The sequence below is a fragment of the Haliotis rufescens genome, unplaced genomic scaffold, assembly GCF_023055435.1.
Source record: "Haliotis rufescens isolate VD_foot unplaced genomic scaffold, xgHalRufe1.0.p SCAF_12, whole genome shotgun sequence".
Lineage (NCBI taxonomy): Eukaryota > Metazoa > Mollusca > Gastropoda > Lepetellida > Haliotidae > Haliotis > Haliotis rufescens.
In genome coordinates, this window is record NW_025963802.1 from 37,582,436 (window position 1) to 37,604,370 (window position 21,935).

The 21,935-nt window shown below is 41.0% G+C and overlaps 1 protein-coding gene across 4 annotated transcripts in view; it reads right to left on the reverse strand.

The window, feature by feature from the left end:
* LOC124136565 (complexin-like) overlaps window positions 1–21,935 on the reverse strand; it is a 305,393-nt gene that overhangs the window by 128,830 nt on the left and 154,628 nt on the right. For all 4 annotated transcript variants that reach the window (XM_048393591.1, XM_046502508.2, XM_046502510.2 and 1 more), the window contains one exon: window positions 2,844–2,902. The gene's annotated coding sequence lies outside the window, so the exon portion shown is untranslated. The remainder of the gene's footprint in view (window positions 1–2,843; window positions 2,903–21,935) is intronic.

A 21,935-nucleotide genomic window follows, 5' to 3' on the forward strand; every position in this document is an offset into this window, starting at 1 on the left:
TTGCATCTTCTTGAAAAACTTCATGATTTCAAATTTAGTAAGTGAATGTCAGCAGCTGTAAAGATAGCAATACTCAGCAATAGGGCTGTTACGATTCACTCGCGTATTTGGTGAATCGAACCGTATCCATTCATGAATTGAATTCGTTATTCGTGGCCACTTGAATTGAATATTTATGAATTTACATACCCTGTACCTAATAATACCCATAAGAACATATTATAATATGATGGATACCTTCAAAGACAACACTCTTATAATAATTAATTTGACAGTAATGTGGTCACTGGTCATTGTCGCATTTGAGCAGATACTAGTACCTGGATAAGTGCAGTATATAAATGTATAATACATTAATAGTTAACAAACCATGTGAAATAATTCATGTTGTTAATGTGTCACTGATTATAACAAATTTTACAATAGCTGCTGACTTGTTATTGTATTCGTGAATAAATATTCGTATTCGTTACCCTATGTTCATGATATGAATCGTATTCGCCTAATAGTGTATTCGTCGCAGTCCTACTCAGCAACATAACAGGCGACACCAAGATCAGGCTTTGTCCCCTACAAGGAATCAAACCAGGGTATTGGTTGGGAATGATGAGACACATTAACCACCTCCCCACTCAACCCTAAATTCTGCAAGGAACAAACAGAAACTAACTAATACAACACAATTTGTTGTAAAATCATCTTCTTGCTGAATACCTGAGTTGATATTCTGTTAAATACCGTATTGGACATGATAAGCGCCCCGCTCTAATAACTGCCCACGGTGATATTTGCAAATATATAAGCTAGTGAACAATTCGCAATTAGCACCCCTTCCGATTGATAAATGTACACAAGGCTTATTTATTTGTGCATAATATGTTTGTTACATGCACCCTTAATTATGGGCAATTAAATTCTTGAAAAAATATATGTCGTATATAAACATTTCAGGCTGTCAGCATAAACCACAAAATTTACGATCTTTCAACTCTGTTGTTTTTCACCCAAAAAATATTCTAATAAGAGCCCCCTATTTGTAATTTTGAGAGCGCCTTGGGCACTAATTATGTCGAATACGGTATTCCATGAATTCCTGATAATCAAATACAATCATACAGTCCGTACAAGTTCACTACATCTGTGTGTAACTCAACATGCCTTCAATTCTTCCCAACACCAGAATTCAACAAACACATCAGGTTATGAGTTAAATTTGGAAATTGAGATTAATGACATGTCAACTGCATAATTTGTTTGAAGATCTTAGACTCTTAACAAGCGATCCAATTCACGTGTTATTTCTATCTGACTAGATCTGCCTTTCCAATCGTTATAAAGCAGAATCTCGGAAATGAAAACTCTCCTCGGTTTTTCTGCACAGCCCTTGAGCAGCCAATTACAGTATAGGAAAGCCCATCAGTCTTCAATCTCTGACACCAGAACATTTGGAAACCTTTTTTCTCCTATCTCATCTTTACTGGAAGTTACGTTCAAGGAGACGAAGGTCAAATTATACAAAATTGGCCAACATATTTCTTGCATTTTTGCAGCTAGCATGATCATTTGGTTTTCAAACATTTAGAATATTCTGGGGGCTGGTAAGCAACACAAACATGAATATGACGCTGAAGGTTTTTATTTTAGCAGAGATGGTTAATATTTTTCCATCACTAAAAGTGTTCAAAATTAATCATGACAGTCAAGGGGTCCTTGTCTTAACCCCAATGTTAAAAATACAAGATTGAAATAATATAGGCGCAAAAAAACATTTGTTAGGCAAAATGCAAGATGTCTAGATGTCTTTTCTGGGTGACAGACAGAGTGCCTCAAAGGGAGACAATCAGGTGCAGCGATAGTAACTGGCACTGGTCCTGTAGTCCTTGCCAAACTGCCAAATAGTCAAGGTACCATTTTGCTGAATGTTATAATTATAAAGACTAAAACCGTTAGTTCCATCACTGAGATGTTAAGTCAATACATGTTCCTTACATGGTTTTTACAAGGTTGATGAAATTGAGGCCAAATCCGTTCACAAATCAAATACGCAACATCCCACTCCATGATGCTTGGAGCACAGCTGAAGGCTCTGGTGCCATGGCTGTTGTGTATTTCGGGTCAGGTGTAGAACAAATATATCCCACAAATGTCCTCCAACCGATACACTTGACACAACAGAGGCACTCGAGCTGCATACAGATACACAGGTGCCCTGGGCATGCTTGGTGGGCTGTGAGTGGAAAGAGAACACGATCTTCATTGTATACATAACCATTTGCCATGAGACTCGTGTTTGGCTGTGCTCTAAGGCAGATAAATGACTTGTGGTCGGACCTTATCAGGATAAAAAAGAAACAGTTGCCCTTCATTCTAGAAAATATGACTTTTTATTATGTATTTAGTGTTAAAATATTATACTTATCTCCAAAGAACAAAAACAGTTGCCCTTCATTCTAGAAAATATGACTTTCTACTGTGTATATAGTGTTAAAATACTATACTTATCTCCAAATATAAAATCAATATTTCCCTCGGGTACTGGGTCTACTTTCTACCCACCTCAATGACACTATTGTTTTTGGAATTAGATCCTGAAAATCATGGAAGAAAATACATACTGAACATTCATTTTTTTCTTGTGAAATAACATAATTATCTCATCTCATGACCAGCAAAGCTGACATTTTCTCTTGTAGATGCGCCATTCATGAAAATATCAACAGGTCACATGATGAGATTCATGTTATTTTACAAGAAAAGATAAAGATAAATATTGTGTGCATATTGTGATAGAGTACATGTCACTCGTGGGCTATCTGCTACTTGGTACTGGTACCGCATCTTACCTGCAGCTACGATGTGAAGAGTGTGTTCAGGTGCAGCTCCTGACAGTAAGTCCGGGTATCTGGAACAGAAAGAGAGACATGATACATGTGACACAGGACAGGCCTCTAGATGCACAATTATGGCTGACCAGGGCTAGCGAAAAAGATAGATAAGCCAAAAAAAAATAATAGTCTTGGTTGTCAGGCACTGCCCGTATCATCATAAGGTTTGCCGCATATTTCGTTGTTATTTCCAAGCAGACACACCAGTAGTCCTTAAATATTCCAAGTCCAACGGTAGTTACATATACAGTGCTCAAGTATTTTACTCAAAGAATACATTTATGTAGGGAGGCCCTTTCCCAGGTTGATTGTACTATACTGTTTATTTGGTTACACATCTGTTTGTTTGGTTACCGTACATACTAGTTTGAACAACCAAGAAAAAAAGAAGAAAGACACCGCCCTCCCGCCCGCCTGCACTATGTTTTCAAAAGCCATTCCCTGAGAACCAATTCTTTTATTTCTTTAAGCCTAGTCAGAATTATTGACAATGGGAAAAAATATGAACGATTATCGATTAAATTGTTGTCATTGACTATAACATACACAAACTGTTGTGATGATAAAAAGTTTAGATTTACCGAAACAGACTTGTTATTGTCAATAATGTCAATGTTTTTTGTTTTATCTCAAATGTCCACAAAGTAATCTATGCATAAAATTGTCACTGCGCACCAGTGCATGAAATAAGTTGATTTCCTTGGGGACTTTTTTTGCATATTTGCTTAAAGTTACTTGTCTGATATTTATCAATAATTGATCGATATTAGTTGGTGATTATCGATCTCTATAATCTATATCGATAGCAAGCCCTATGGATGACCATTCAGTTGTTAGCTCTACCACAGCTGCAACAACACCGTCCTTCACCAGCCTCAGTGGGGGCAGCGCCACCACACCATTCACAGCAGCCACTATTGGCATGATGTAATTGGTAAGGCCAGACTTTATTGGGGTGGGTGGTTACAGATTCTGGCCCATAAAATCAGGCCGGTTGGTCACAAAAATTGTTATAAAAAGATAAATCAAATTTAAAATATTTTGTTTGATTTTCTCTTATGATTTGTCATAATTTGTTGTGTTTTGAAGTGTACTTTAAATAATTTATATGCCCCTGTATTGATAGCGACATAAATGAGTTTTTTTAACAATTTACTTATTTCTGGTCAGTGGAAAAAAAAACCACTTAATTTTCTGCCTTCTTAATAAATCTTCAGTAATCTCTTTATAAATGTACATTTACATGAAGAATGAGTTTGGATGATAAATAGAATATCATTTGAGTATCTTCCAAGCTCTAATGTTATCAAGACTCATTGATAAAAGTAAAAACATCCTCCTCAAGACTCAATTATTTGTAACTTTTATCAGTTCGTCTTGATGTATTAGATCTTGGAAGACACTAGGGTGAGATTCTGTATGTGTACACCCAGTCCACTACAATCTAGCCAGCAGTGCACCGTCACAGGACAAGAATGTTGTACAACCGTGTGTGCAGCATGTCATCAATAACCACAGCAAACCCGAGTCTAATGTGGTTGTTAAATTGCTCTGTTGTTCCTGAAATGCAATTTTCTGCTATACCCATATATCATTCGGGAACATCAAAGAAATGCGTTTTATTTCAAAGGATCAATTTTGTCATCATGAGGCACAAAATCAAAGTGTGTCTGGCTACACTGATATGAAGCTTAAATAAAACTGGCCAAACAGGCATCTCAGAAAAAGTATATGGCTTAGAACATTAATCCAAGCACATGAAACTTACATTCAGCATTTAGTATGTACATGATACAGGGTTCCCACTGGAAAAGTATTTCTTGATGTCGCATTCATAAAATAAAACTTACATAATAACCACCACTATTTGTTTAATGTTCTCGCACTACCGATTGATTAGCAAGATAAACATACCAGTAACAATAGGACCTGACACTGGTCACCCAGCCAAGACAGACACACCTGTAAACAATAGGACCTGACACACCTGTAAACAATAGGACCTGACACTGGTCACCCAACCAAGACAGACACACCTATAAACAATAGGACCTGACACTGGTCACCCAACCACCACAGACACACCTGTAAACAATAGGACCTGACACTGGTCACCCAAACAAGACAGACACACCTGTAAACAATAGGACCTGACTCTGGTCACCCAAACAAGACAGACACACCAGTATACAATAGGACCTGACACACTTGTAAACAATAGGACCTGACACTGGTTGGTCACAACCACCACAGACACACCTGTAAACAATAGGACCTGACACTGGTCACCCAAACAAGACAGACACACCTGTAAACAATAGGACCTGACTCTGGTCACCCAAACAAGACAGACACACCAGTATACAATAGGACCTGACACACTTGTAAACAATAGGACCTGACACTGGTTGGTCACAACCAACACAGACACACCTGTAAACAATAGGACCTGACAATGGTCACCCAGCCAACACAGACACACCAGTAAACAATAAGACCTGACACTGGTTGGTAACAACCATCACAGACACACCAGAGTACACCATGACCTCACACCCAACAAAGACAGACACACCAGTGTACACAATGACCTCACACACAACAAAGACAGACACACCAGAGTACGCCATGACCTCACACACAACAAAGACAGACATACCAGAGTACACCATGACCTCACACACAACAAAGACAGACACACCAGAGTACACCATGACCTCACACACAACAAAGACAGACATACCAGAGTACACCATGACCTCACACACAACAAAGACAGACACACCAGAGTACGCCATGACCTCACACACAACAAAGACAGACACACCAGTGCACACCATGACATCACACACAACAAAGACAGACACACCAGAGTACGCCATGACCTCACACCCAACAAAGACAGACACACCAGAGTACACCATGACCTCACACACAACAAAGACAGACATACCAGAGTAGACCATGACCTCACACACACCAAAGACAGACACACCAGAGTACACCATGACATCACACAGACCTATTACGGCCATGATAGACATGTCTTATGATCATTGACAAATCGGAACAGATTACAGAATGCGCAAATAATGAGATGTTCCTCCTTGGTTTCTACTCAATCCTCCGAAGCAGAAAGATAGGCTAGTTCATGACTCGTTTATTACAGCCATCTTTCTTCAGCTTGTCATCGGACATTCTAATCCTTGCAGGAAGCAAGGTTCATGGGCATTGTAGGGAACCACTGAAAGATAACGAGATGACGCTTGCGAAGTAAGAAAGTTTCCAGAAAACTAGTCATTACTATCGATTTGTGAAAAGATGTCCCTTGACAGCAGTGAAAAGTAGACATTCGTCTTTTTAGATATTTTACTGAAAAAAACCAAAACAAGCTCATGGATGTTTTGTAGATTTCTTTGGAAATGAAAAAAATAATTCTAATCTTGAGAAACTAGATAGTTTTCTTATATGGCTACTCTATTGATATTGTTCTGTTGAGTAATTGGTTTGTAAATTAAACTCCTCTCTAATCCAAACATTCCATGAAAGTCACTACATCAGGGTAAATTTTACCTTTAAGTAATCCAAAAGAAACTGAAAAATCAATTCAGATTTTAAACATGATAAAGACATCTGCTTAAGGTACTTTCTTTAGGATATTCAGAGCGGGCCTTGGATTAAAAAAAAACAACTCCAAAAGAATTAAATAAGAAAATACTGGAAACATGTTTGCCTGAGGCTAGACACAAACATGATGTTTCAAAGGACATACTGGACGTCCTACACAATAGTCACACACAACAAAGACAGACACACCAGAGTACACCATGACCTCACACACAACAAAGACAGACATACCAGAGTACACCATGACCTCACACACAACAAAGACAGACATACCAGAGTACACCATGACCTCACACACAACAAAAACAGACACACCAGAGTACACCATGACCTAACACACACCAAAGACAGGCACACCAGTGCACACCATGACCTCACACACAACAAAGACAGACACACCAGAGTACGCCATGACCTCACACACAACAAAGACAGACATACCAGAGTACACCATGACCTCACACACAACAAAGACAGACAAACCAGAGCACGCCATGACCTCACACACAACAAAGACAGACATACCAGTGTACACCATGACCTCACACACAACAAAGACAGACACACCAGAGCACGCCATGACCTCACACACAACAAAGACAGACACACCAGAGTACACCATGACCTCACACACAACAAAGACAGACACACCAGAGTACACCATGACCTCACACACAACAAAGACAGACATACCAGAGTACACCATGACCTCACACACAACAAAAACAGACACACCAGAGTACACCATGACCTAACACACACCAAAGACAGGCACACCAGTGCACACCATGACCTCACACACAACAAAGACAGACACACCAGAGTACGCCATGACCTCACACACAACAAAGACAGACATACCAGAGTACACCATGACCTCACACACAACAAAGACAGACACACCAGTGCACACCATGACCTCACACACAACAAAGACAGACATACCAGAGTACACCATGACCTCACACACAACAAAGACAGACACACCAGAGTACACCATGACCTCACACACACCAAAGACAGACACACCAGTGCACACCATGACCTCACACACAACAAAGACAGACACACCAGAGTACGCCATGACCTCACACACAACAAAGACAGACACACCAGAGTACACCATGACCTCACACACAACAAAGACAGACAAACCAGAGCACGCCATGACCTCACACACAACAAAGACAGACATACCAGTGTACGCCAAAGAACAAAGGACATACTGGACGTCCTAAACAATAGTTTTGTGAATAAAATTGTTTGGCACCTTCTTTTCAGAAAAAAACAGTGACTGAAAAAATATTCAACCTCTAACAGATCCCAGCAACGATGTCCAAAATAGCTGCCTGCCTATCTCGTGGCTGGTAACATTTCTATTGGATTGGTAAAATATATTCCTACCTGCTTGACTGTCTGGTAGAAAATATCATCACTTATAACTGTAATTATCTTGACATTCCGCATAGGTTTACCGTATTAAGACAACATTTGCTTTACTGCAAATCACAACTGAATTTTGATCCATGTTAACATTCACTGGTTGTTTAGTCCATGCCTAAAGACTATTTTACTATTATAGTGTGCATGTGATTGGTTCATCTCAGGAAACAGACCATTAGTAGTAGTAAAGGAAAATGATAATTTATCATCCTCTAGCATGGATTCAAATGACAGGCTAGTTACCCTTATGTATCACAAGCCTTATGGCTTGTTGGGAGTGAACACTGCCCTGCCCTGGCTGCCCTGCCCTGCCCTGCCCTGCTCTGCCCTGCCCTGCCCACCCCACACCCGACCCCTCCCCTCTATCATAACATGGCCAGTCTCTTTCTCCCACAAGACGTGACTGTTATTTTTCCAAGCTTGTCACATGGTCATGACTCTTTCTCTTCAAGACAATCATCGAATCACGAAAATTACTCCGAGCACACTTAACAGATGGGAAGTGGGAAGAATTGTGACATTGGTTCAAACTTTTGTTGACATATAACAAGCTGGTACATCAAAAGAAGTCGTGGAAGTGCCACATTCCTTGGCAGCCCTCGTACAGTGCCACAGACTTCTTCCAGAAGACACGGAGCAGATCATTAACAGATTCCCATCTTCTGTAGAGATTTAAAGGCCAATATTTATTGATCACAAATGTTGGAGAAGCATATGATACAGGGCCATCTGGTCTGTGGTGGCTGTTTGTGTGAGGGACCGACCATTTGATATACTGGAGGGGCCCTGGGAATTTGCTGAACAAAATAAATTGTCCCAGAAAATTCTTGAAAATATTAATTACACTACAGCCTGTTGAAAAGAAAAGTGAGTGAGTAAGTGAGTGAGTGAGTGAGTGAGTGAGTGAGTGAGTGAGTGAGTGAGTGAGTGAGTTTGGTTTTACGCCGCTTTTAGCAATATTCCAGCAATATCACGACGGGGGACACCAGAAATTGGCTTCACACATTGTACCCATGTCAGGAATCGAACCCGGTACAGCCTGTTGAAAAGAAAAGTGAGTGAGTGAGTGAGTGAGTGAGTGAGTGAGTGAGTGAGTGAGTGAGTGAGTGAGTTTGGTTTTACGCCGCTTTTAGCAATATTCCAGCAATATCACGACTGGGGACACCAGAAATTGGCTTCACACATTGTACCCATGTCAGGAATCGAACCCGGGTCTTCGGTGTGAGGAGCGAACACTTTAACCCCAAGGCTACCTAACCACCCCTGAAAAGAAAAGAAATTGTCTGCCATAAAATATACATTGTTGCAAGGTGTGTTTTTATTTTTTTATATTTAGGTTCATAGTTATAATTTTAAAAAATATCTGGTTTTCATCCCCCTCCCTCCAGTATAAATTAAATGGCAGGTCTGTAACCAGAGACACAGCTTATGTTGGTGACCCTGTACACTGCGGCACTGAGTGTCGGGTAGATAATGGATACAGATCTCGGATGAAGATTAACAGCAACTGTGTCACTACTTTGCGGACATACTGCCCGGAAATGTTGTGTCCAGTTTCAATTACTACTCGTTTGCCTCTGTGGCAAATTTAATATCTATTGACATACTTATCTTATGAAAAAAGGTCAAGTCTATTCTTCAGATTTCAATTTTATTCACCACGATGGCAAGAAGGCAAATATATATTTCATCAGAGATGACATTTGAAACCTAACCATGATTTGATTGTTTTGAAAAGTGCTGACCTTCTCATTATACATCTCCCCAAGGCAAGCCTGCCCACTAGCCTATATCAAAGCCTAGTTTCTACCCTTGCCACATCATGGCCATTTTCTTGGCTTGACCCTGGTGCCACCTCGTGTAGATCACGAGTTCTGGCTCTTGTAATCAAAACGCGATATCCAATCAGATCGCTGTTAGGCGACTACCCAGTCGATCAGATAGCGAAAACATTAGCGATTTCATCCCTGACACAAAAACAGAGGCAATCGTTGGGGGGATTAAAAGAAGAAAAAGACATATTTGTGTTAACAAAGACAGGCAGGGGTAAATCACTTTCATACGAAGGTGTGCCAGTCGTGGATCTTGATTTTGTGAGACGTTCTCTGATTGGACTATTGACATGTGCGACAGTCTAATCATATTTAGCACAGGAAAGTGGGCTTGATGTGGCAAGGGTGGAAACAAGACTTTGATAAAAAGATTAGTGGATGCTCTTGCCTCGGAAGATGCTTATGATAAAGCTGCTTTCAAATGTATTTCATTTATATCACGGCGTGACGGCTTGACAAAAACCCAATTTGTGTACCACTTCGATGACACCTACAACCATGGGTATGGTGCTGACAAACCCAGAAACAATCAGTGCCACCAGGGATTCAAACCCACAAACATATAGGTGTCTGGCACTACTAAGGGACACAGCCTAGCACAGCAAATTAAGGAGCCTTACCAAATTTGGTGCCCCCTTTAGTAAAAAGAAAAACATACATCACACTTGCCCCTAATAAAAGCAGATGTGAAGGAGAGGCGACCTTGTGATGTCAGTTTGACGTTGATGTGACAGTGTGTCAGTCCTATCACTCGGAGTGAGTGAGTGAGTTGTGTTTAATGCTGTTTTTAACAGTCTTCCAGTTATATCTCGGTGTTTCAGCTTAATGTGGGAGGAAAGCCCAAGGTGATGCAGGTCTCAGATGTTTACCACTTCGGTGAAACCAACAAGCACGGGTATGGTGCTGACAAACCTAGAAACATAATCGGGGGCAAACCAGGATTCGAACCCACAATCATAGCTTTCTGGCATGCCCAAGGGATGCAACTCTGCACAGCGAATTGTGGTGCCTAAGACGACTGGGCCACCCGTGCCCTCTATCCCTCTGAGAGATGTGTTATTTGGGAAGAGCCCAAAGTGTCTAGTCAGTAGAGGAGCCTATCAGTAGCTTACCAGAAGTCTCAACAAAGTGCAGACAGATCAAGGATCAAAAGAACAAGCAAAGCTAAAACCTAAACCATTTTGAGAGTGCCTCCTGTTTTTAGAATAATTCTTCATGACTATAGCAGGGTATAGTTTGTCAAGTGAGGTAGGAAGCTGTCATTATTCTTGGCAGCAAAACATTTTGGAAACTATAAGCTATGTTATGTTGCATATGTAACAATGTTATCTAGGCCATAAACCAGTCCAATATACATGCTATCAGGTGGCAGAGTCGTCTAAGGTGCCACAATTTGCTGTGCAGAGTTGTCTCCCTTGTGAATGCTAGAAATCTATGATCATGGGTTTGAATCCACTTTCGCCCCAATTATGTTTCTAAGTTTGTCAGCACCACACCCAATCTAAAGGGTTTCACCCAAGTAATAATAATAATAATAACAACAACAATAATATAATAGTCCATTTATATGGTGCAGTACTCCATACATAAGCATGCTCTAAGCGCTTAGACATTTATTATCCCGGTCAATGGATCAGTGTGCAGTCACCAATCGTTCTCAGCTCCCTGGGGAGTATACAACCAAAGCTGCCTGTTAGGCGCTAGAAGGTTAACACCCGCATTGCCATCTCATCCTTCCGGGTACCCATTCACTGCTGGGTGAACAGAGGCACAATTCACTTGCCCAAGGAGACACCACATCTGCTACATGTGCTAGTGTGGGGCAGGACCGAAGCCCTTGAAAGTCTCAGGAGCCAAGCTGCCGAACACGATCACCCATCCAAGGACTCTCCGTGACCCACGTGGCTTAACCTCACCTGATTTGTGACCTATGCGCTGTGCATAGGACCACTTGCCACAACAAGTGGTAAAAGTGGCGAAGGTCTCATAACTGCATCACTTTGCTCTTTCCCCCCATATCAAGCTGATATGCCGTGATATAACACTGGTCACACCAAAACATAAAGCTCATAGGAACTTCATGAAGACAAACATGTCTGCAGTTCCTCCTTTGTGACATTACCAGCCAGCCAGTCTTGAAATAGTCATTTATTCCAGAACACTAATCAGGCAATTACTGCCATTTCAGGATTAAGGTAGGGTTACACACTGACCTTTGTATTGGAAGAAAACTGTCTTCAAAAGTAAAGAGGAAGAGGTCTTCCTGCAAAATCTGCTGTGATAAAAGGCCGTAATTATTCAAGTAATGTCTGCTTTAGAACTCTTCACCAACCATGCTATCAATTTGCTCCAAAGGAGTAAACATTTAAACCTGAGATTGAATCAATTTTCTATGTAATGAAATCTCCTCGAATGTCCACAACCTTTATTGAAGTTGCTGGTAAAGGAGAGTGTGGTTAGGTTGATTGGCCAGGCAGGTGTGGTTGATTGGACGGGTAGGTGTGGTTGATTGGCCAGGTAGGTGTAGTTGATTGGCCAGGTTGGTGTGGTTGATTGGCCAGGTAGGTGTGGTTGATTGGCCAGGTAGGTGTGGTTGATTGGACAGGCAGGTGTGATTGATTGGCCAGGTAGGTGTGGTTGATTGGCCAGGTAGGTGTGGTTGATTGGACAGGTAGGTGTGGTTGTTGGACGGGTAGGTGTAGTTGATTGGAGAGGCAGGTGTGGTTGATTGGTCAGGTAGGTGTGGTTGATTGGTCAGGTAGGTGTGGTTGATTGGCCAGGTAGGTGTGGTTGATTGGCCAGGTAGGTGTGGTTGATTGGACAGGTAGGTGTAGTTGATCTGAGAGGCAGGTGTGGTTGATTGGTCAGGTAGGTTTGGTCAGGTAGGTGTGGTTGATTGGCCAGGTAGGTGTGGTTGATTGGCCAGGTAATAGTGGTTGATTAGCCAGGTAGGTGTGGTTGATTGGTCAGGTAAGTGTGGTTGATTGGCCAGGTAGGTGTGGTTGATTGGTCAGGTAGGTGTGGTTGATTGGCCAGGTAGGTGTGGTTGATTGGCCAGGTAGGTGTGGTTGATTGGTACAGTGAGGTCTGAAGCCAGTGAAGTGACATACGTTTTCTTATCCGTTTATTTGTTTGTCAGAATGTTGAATTGTATTGGAATTATCTAGTTGCAAAAGGTTAGTTGGAGCCACTCTAAATGTAGCAAGTTTATGGTAAGGGATAGTGGAGCCATGATAAACGTAGCAGGTTTACTTTAAGGGATAATGGAGCCATGATAAATGTAGCAAGATTACGTTAAGGGATAGTGGAGCCATTATAAATGTAGCAAGTTTACGATAAGGGATAGTGGAGCCATGATAAATGTAGCACGTTTACGTTAAGGGATAGTGGAGCCATGATAAATGTAGCAAGTTTACGTTAAGGGATAATGGAGACATGATAAACGTAGCACGTTTACGTTAAGGGATAGTGGGGCCATGATAAACGTAGCAAGTTTACGCTGTGGGATAATGGAGCCATGATAAACGTAGCAAGTTTACGTTGTGGGATAATGGAGCCATGATAAACGTAGCAAGTTTACGTTGTGGGATAATGGAGCCATGATAAACGTAGCAAGTTTACGTTAAGGGATAATGGAGCCATGATAAACGTAGCAAGTTTACGTTGAGGGATAATGGAGCCATGATAAACGTAGCAAGTTTACGTTGAGGGATAATGGAGCCATGATAAACGTAGCAAGTTTACGTTAAGGGATAATGGAGCCATGATAAACGTAGCAAGTTTACGTTAAGGGATAATGGAGCAAAGAAAAATGTAGCAAGTTTACGTTTAGGGATATTATCATACCTCCATGTCAAAATGAGGAGATCTGATTGGTGCATGTGATCTTGATAAAATACTTTGTAACCCGCCTTCGAGGGTAACAAATTTCTCAGTGGGTGAATAAATCTCTTATACCCTGCCACAAGCACTATAAGCTGCATGTGCATTTCTGAGAGACAGAATAAATCCTTCATACCCCGCTTAAAAGCAAAAACATGCACGATTTTTTCGAGCCATTGTATGTCACATCACATAGCGCAAGCTAACCTCAGCTCAATCGGGCAGCTGTTTTCTATCAATTTGGAATTTATTTGAATTATTTTACAATGTCATATTAAAACATGTTAGTAAGATAAATTTGTTGTAGCAGGATCACTTGGGGTACATGGAGTTTTATGCATCCCTCGTTAGGTTTTATACCATTCGCCCCCGGGACGCATAAAACCCCATGCACCCCAAGTGATCCTGCTACAACTTATAGTTAAATCATGAAAAATGTAGCAAGTTTATTTGTTAGTGGAGCCATGAAAAATGTAACAAGTTTACGCTAAGGGATAGTACAGCCATGAAATATTTAGTATGTTCATGTTAAGAGATAGTGGAACCAAGACAACTGTAGCAAGTTTCTGTCAAGGTTTAGCTAGAGCCATGGCAAAAATAAGATTGATTTAAGATAATAGATGATTCCTGTACCAAGCTTCTGTCGAGGTATCACAAGCATTATGTTCAATGCAGCGAGTACATTCTGGCACTGAGCAGAAAGAAACAAGCTTCTGGCTTTAAGAAGCAAACTGTGCTCTCCAAATTAAGCCTCAACTTTAAATAAATTTTGACATAGCTTAATACGATCGTTGTTTATGGCCTTCCATTATATCGTATCCCATCCTGGCTTTGATGAGAGATTTTCAAACAAAATAGAGGTTACATTGATGTCAGAGTTTTACGGGAGATATAAAAGCTAAAATAGTTTCAATCCTTAGAAAGCATATCTCTTTGCCTAGCTAATTAAGGTGAAGTTCTTACACCATGTCGTCAATGATTACTTCACGGGTGGGGTCTCCAGTCGAGGAATTCTAGCCCAATAAGGATGATCAAAGTCCTCTTCAAGCATTCTCCAGTGCAAATTCGAAATGTCTCTTCAAAATGGCTTCTGACGTTACATGTGCAGACAAATTAGAATTAAAGCTATCCTGACATAAAATAGAGGATTTCATGAGTGTTCATGTCATACTGTGTTTACTACACTCATGTCTAAATTCTGGTATGTCCCAAGCGAGCGCGAGGGAAATGCAAGAATGTAGGCACAAGTGTGGTAAACATAGTATGACATTAACACTCATATAATGTTCTATTTATTACTGAAGAAGATGTCTACATACAGAGACAAATTTTAGTGTTTACCTGTAAGGACAGCAAGTCGCAACAGCAGCAGAAACACAATTTGTCAAATTTGTCAACAATCTTCAGCTATGACGTTGTTTCAATAGAGATGTCATTCTAACCTCACGTTACAAGTGACGTCAACAATGCCGTCCAGATGACGGAAACAATACACTGTTGTCTCGTGACGTGACAGACCCTAAGGCACATACGATTTTTATGAAGCCTGATATGTTTGTCCTCGGAGGTAATAAATTACTTCATCTTTGGTCTATTTCCCCGTCAAGGCATACAAATAAAGGGTGTACTTACCCGCTATAGTGTATGGTATGACCATACAGAGCTCAGGGAGGATTCAATGATTTACGAGGCAGGCCTACAAATGTGGGAGTCAGTTGGGTTTGGACACTATTCCAGTTATACAACAGTGTGTCAGCTTGATGTGGGAGAAAAGGTCAAAGTGTTGCAGGTCTTAGACGTTTACCACTTTGTAAAACCAACAAGTAGAGGTATGGTGCTGACTAACCTAGAAAGATAATTTGGGCGAACAAGGATTTGAACACAAAATCCTAGGTTTCTGGCGTGCCAATGAACACGAATTGCAGATCCTTAGATGACTTGATAGAGGAACCTTAGATGACTTGATAGAGGAACCTTAGATGACTTGATAGAGGAACCTTAGATGACTGGATAGAGGAACCTTAGATGACTGGATAGCGGAACCTTAGATGACTGGATAGAGGAACCTTATATGACTGGATTGCAGAACCTTAGATGACTGGATTGAGGAACCGTATATGACTGGATTGCAGAAACTTAGATGACTGGATAGCGGAACCTTAGATGACTGGATAGGGGAACCTTAGATGACTGGATTGCAGAAACTTAGATGACTGGATTGCAGAACCTTAGATGACTGGATTGCAGAAACTTAGATCATTGGATAGCGGAACCTTAGATGACTGGATAGCGGAACCTTAGATCATTGGATAGCGGAACCTTAGATGACTGGACAGCGGAACCTTCCTTAGATGACTGGATTGCGGAACCTTAGATGACTGGATAGCGGAACCTTAGATGACTGGATAGAGGAACCTTAGATGACTGGATTGTAGAAACTTAGATGACTGGATAGCGGAACCTTAGATGACTGGATAGCGGAATCTTAGATGACTGGATAGCGGAACCCTGATCATTGGATAGCGGAACCTTAGATGACTGGATAGCGGAATCTTACATGACTGGATAGCAGAACCTTACATCATTGGATAGCGGAACCTTAGATGACTGGATAGAGGAACCTTAGATGACTGGATTGCAGAAACTTAGATCATTGGATAGCGGAACCTTAGATGACTGGATTGTAGAAACTTAGATGACTGGATAGCGGAACCTTAGATGACTGGATAGCGGAATCTTAGATGACTGGATAGCGGAACCCTGATCATTGGATAGCGGAACCTTAGATGACTGGATAGCGGAATCTTACTTGACTGGATAGCAGAACCTTACATCATTGGATAGCGGAACCTTAGATGACTGGATAGAGGAACCTTAGATGACTGGATTGCAGAACCTTAGATGACTGTGTTGCCTCATCTGAGATGACTGGATAGCGGAACCTCAGATGACTGGATTGCAGAACCTTAGATGACTGGATAGTGGAATCTTAGATGACTGGATAGCGGAACCTTTGATCATTGGAAAGCGGAACCTTAGATGACTGGATAGCGGAACCTTTGATCATTGGATAGCAGAACCCTAGATGACTGGATAGCGGAACCTTAGATGACTGGATAGCGGAACCTTAGATGACTGGATAGCAGAACCTTAGATGACTGGATAGCGGAACCTTAGATGACTGGATAGCGGAACCTTAGATGACTGGATAGCGGAACCTTAGATGACTGGATTGCAGAACCTTAGATGACTGTGTTGCCTCATCTGAGATGACTGGATAGCGGAATCTTAGATGACTGGATAGCGGAACCTTTGATCATTGGATAGCGGAACCTTAGATGACTGGATAGCGGAATCTTAGATGACTGGATAGCGGAACCTTACATCATTGGATAGTGGAACCTTAGATGACTGGATAGCGGAACCTTAGATGACTGGATTGCAGAACCTTAGATGACTGTGTTGCCTCATCTGAGATGACTGGATAGCGGAACCTTAGATGACTGGATTGCAGAACCTTAGATGACTGGACAGCGGAACCTTAGATGACAGGATTGCAGAACCTTAGATGACTGGAAAGAGGAACCTTAGATGACAGGATTGCAGAACCTTAGATGACTGGATAGTGGAACCTTATATGACTGGATAGCGGAAGCTTAGATGACTAGATAGCGGAATCTTAGATGACTGGATAGCAAAACCTTAGATGACTGGATAGAGGAACCTTAGATGACTGGATAGCGGAACCTTAGATGACTGGATAGCGGAACCTTAGATGACTGGATAGCGGAATCTTAGATGACTGGATAGCAAAACCTTAGATGACTGGATAGAGGAACCTTAGATGACTGGATAGCGGAACCTTAGATGACTGGATAGCGGAACCTTAGATGACTGGATAGCAGAACCTTAGATGACTGGATAGCGGAACCTTAGATGACTGGATAGCGGAACATTAGATGACTGGATAGCGGAACCTTAGATGACTGGATAGCGGAACCTTAGATGACTGGATAGCGGAACCTTAGATGACTGGATTGTGGAACCTTAGATCATTGGATAGTGGAACCTTAGATGACTGGGTTGCGGCATCTGAGATGACTGGATAGCGGAACCTTAGATGACTGGATTGCAGGACCTTAGATGACTGGTCCACCTGTGCCCCCTACATTCAAATGAAGGCTGCACCCACACACTATGCTGTATGGCAGGTCATGAAAGGAATCATTGATTTATGAGGCCTCTATCTTGATGCAACTTTGGATGTTTCCATTTTTTCAAAACTGTATATGCAGAAACAATCAATACATCTTGTAAACTTAAATTTTCAAGTTTAACATGCTCTCAATTTTCTTTTTCACAAATGACGAGGAATACCAAATTGATGAAAATGAATCATTTTTTAAACATATGTTAACCTTGTTACATTATATATTGGGACATTAATTTTGAAATATTACATTTATTACCATCCCCGTTATTAAATATTGGATGTTTGATGTGACTGAAACCAGAATGTAGACAAGGAGCGATTCACTGCAATGGATTGGAAACAACAATCATCGGTACACAATATGAAGTCTCAGACTAGCAAATTGGCAATGTGTTTCAAAAGCTGAGACACACGTTCCAGGATTCTGAGTGAGATCTCGGTCCCCAGCACCCTGTGCTTGTCGTACAAGGGGACTCAGCACAATGACTAAGTGGTCTGGCCTGCTGACTTGTTGGATTGCATGTCATCGTACCACAACAGCGTGGATCGATGCTCACAATATCAATCACCAGTCTGGTCCAGACTTGATTATTTTTAGGCTGTCATCATATGTATTGCATATTGCTGATTAACAACTAACAAAACAAATGTATCGGTTACACCTGTTTTTCCTTGTCATTTACAGTAAATATTAAATGTTGAAAACATTATTTTTATTAATATATATTAGAAATGCCAGAGAATGATCAGTCATTTTTATATGCCAAAACAGATTCCATCGGGTGTAAAAGGTAAAATATTGATGAAAATTATATGAATGGATCACTAAATCAGTGATGACACTAGGTGTTCGTGAAAAGGGTCCTGCTCTACCAGTAGCACTCACCACACACAATTTGTATAATCTCATACTGAGCTTATGATAAGAATATAGTGCTAAATATACTACTCAAAAGAAGCAAAGGATAAAACGATTATTTCATACTACAACGGGGGCACAGGTGGCCCAGGCGTCTAAGGCGCTGCGATTCGCTGTGCAGAGTTGCGTCACCTGGGCACGCCAGAAACCTATGATTGTGGGTTCAAATCCCGGTTCGCCCCGATTATGTTTCTAGGTTTGTCAGCACCATACCTGTGCTCGTGGGTTTCACCGAAGTGGTAAACGTCTGAGACCTGCATCACTTCGGGCTTTCCTCCCACATTAAGCTGACACGCCGTGATGTAACTGGAATACTGTTAAAAGCGGCGTTAAACCCAACTCACTCACTCATTCTACAACAGTTACTAAGTCATGGCAGACAACAAGAGTAATACAAAAGAAACGATGGTACTTAACTTCTTTGGAGAAGTATATGTGTTTTAAATAAAATTACTGCATATCTCATGGCACCTCAGATAAAAATTCTCTTTTTTATTTGAGGATTTACGGTAAGAACTAAATGCTGACAAGTCATGCATATGTGCTGGCTCTTTGTCTGCAGGGCCTTCATCAGGGCGACATTATTCAGCCTGTGTGGGGGAACTTGGACTAGGTACATTAAGATCATTACCCTGCCTCTAATTCAAAAACAGATAACACAGAAGCCTAATGAGTTTGCCTAACGTGAAAGGATTCCTGGAGGATAGTGGAAATATGTAGATGACATTCTGCTATAATAAGGCCATCAACATGAGTGCATGAATGTTCAACTGTTCTGTTCCAAATGTTTTGTGCTTACTTTTACGGCCGCCATCACTTAGTCTACGGGCTGGGTTTGTTTGTTTGTTGTTTAACACTTTCCCAGCAATATTCTAGCTACAAGGAGACGGTCTGTAAATAATAGAGTCTGGACCAGACAATCCAGTGATCGACACCATGAGCATCAATCCACACAATGATGGCATAAAACAATGGTATGCATCAACCAAGTCAGCAGGCTGACCACCTGATCCCATAAGTTCCCTTTTACGACAAGCATAGTTGCCTTTACGGCAAGCATGGGTTTCTGAAGACCTATTCTACCCCGGATCTTCACGGGGTTAAAGCCTAGGTAGGATATGGACACAATTGGCTCCCTGAAAATGTAAAATTTTAAATTGCAGCAAATCTTTTAAATATTAGTAGGAAAATTATCAGACATGTTCGAATGTTTCCTATGTACATTTGCAATGTCTTTACTTCTCACAACAATATAGGTATGGCTGAAATGAGGGCAAATGGGCAGTATTATGACCTTCAAGAGAAAATATATAAGCAAGGCTGTGACCCAAAATGAATTTATTACCATATGTTTGTACTGCTCTTATCTACAGCTCCTATCATCAGCTCGGGTCAAAGACTTGCTAATGTTCAAAATTGAGAAAAACGCTTCTAAATTGATTAAAAATCAGGCTGTTTGAAGCATTTAACATTATCGAAATGCTGTTACAAGTTAAAAACATGCCAGTGCTGAAAAGAACAAAGTTTCTCCTTCATATGAACACATGTCATTAAACTTCCAGGATAATTCTTTCCAAAATTGCTAATTTCTTGGTCCCTTACTGCAAAAAAGTGCATCTCCAGACAGTGATGGAAGAGCTGAAAACTTTTTCCGATTACATAACTGAAGTAGCTGTTGTCAGTCGCCACAACCAGTGAAGCTCCCAAGCAGGGATGAAAAGGCTGAAAACTTCTTATCCGTGTCACAATTACACTTCCCATTCCTACCATCCCTCCCAGACAAGATTTTTCCATCAACTCTTAAACAGAACCCATTGAAACTGACAGCCTACATTCCATAGACTGAAGCAACTTTCTTACACACCTGTTGGCGTGAAACCAATTTGAGATTTAATATCAAACATATGCGTGAGATCGTCATCATCATCATCATCATCATCATCATCATCATCACCACCTTCATAATCCACAGACATGTCAGAAACTTTTTTGTTGTTGAGGCTCACACTAGGTTTAATCATCACCATCATCATCATCACCTTGATAATCCACAGATATGTCAGAAACTTTTCTGTGGAGGCACACACTAGGTATCATCATCATCATCATCATCATCACCATCACCTTGATAATCCACAGACATGTCAGAAACTGTTTTTGTGGAGGCTCACACTAAAAGGTATGAGTAGTGGCCAGTAAGCCAGATGGCGTCACCCATGACTGATGTGTTATGTGTTATGTGAGCACGAGTATAGGCAAAACATGCATTGATTTGATGCTAAAAAGGTAAGATTTCAGGATGTGCATGAAACAGATTACTAAACATATGCCTGTCATATATCATTTATTTTACATGTTGGACCGCCTCCGTGGTCTAGAGGTAGAGCGTCCGCGCAGAGAGCAGAAGGTCCGGGTTTCGATCCCCGGCCACATCATACCAAAAGACGTTAAAAGATGGTACTTGTTGTTACCCTGTCTGGCGCTTGGCATTAAGGGGCTAAAACAAGGACTGGTCGGCTCGGAGTCGGTATACTGTGTCTGAGTGGGGTATTCATGTTAAACTGCGGCATGATATCTCAGTGGGGTAGCACTATAAATCGGCATCAGTCCGGTCTAGTACAAGCAGCCACACACACATACACGTGCATGCACATCACTATATAAGTGCAATAATCTTGGACGCGACGTTAAACCCAATTTCACCTCACTTGTTTTACAGGTTGCTTCCCATGTTTCAATCTCATGTTTCAATGCAATGTTTCATTATAATGTTTCAATCCAATGTTTCAACTCCAATGTCAAACTTCATAATTATCATACATTACACTCCGAACAATATCTTCATGTTTGTGGCTTGATCTTTTATTGCTTCACGGTATCCAATTACAAATTCATTTGACTTTTAATTAGAATTTTGTTAACATTTTTTTTCTTTGACTGTAAGTTATCATCAGCCTGTATTTCCTCTGTATGTGAATAACATAGAAAACACTCAGTGATGACCGTGCAGGGACCTAGTAGGTAGGAATGGTCTGGGTGGCAACTGTCCTCATCTCTATCGATTGTGCCTGGGTAAATATCAGACTGGCCTTTGTCTCGTCTAATAATTGGATATAGCCTCGACCAAACACCGT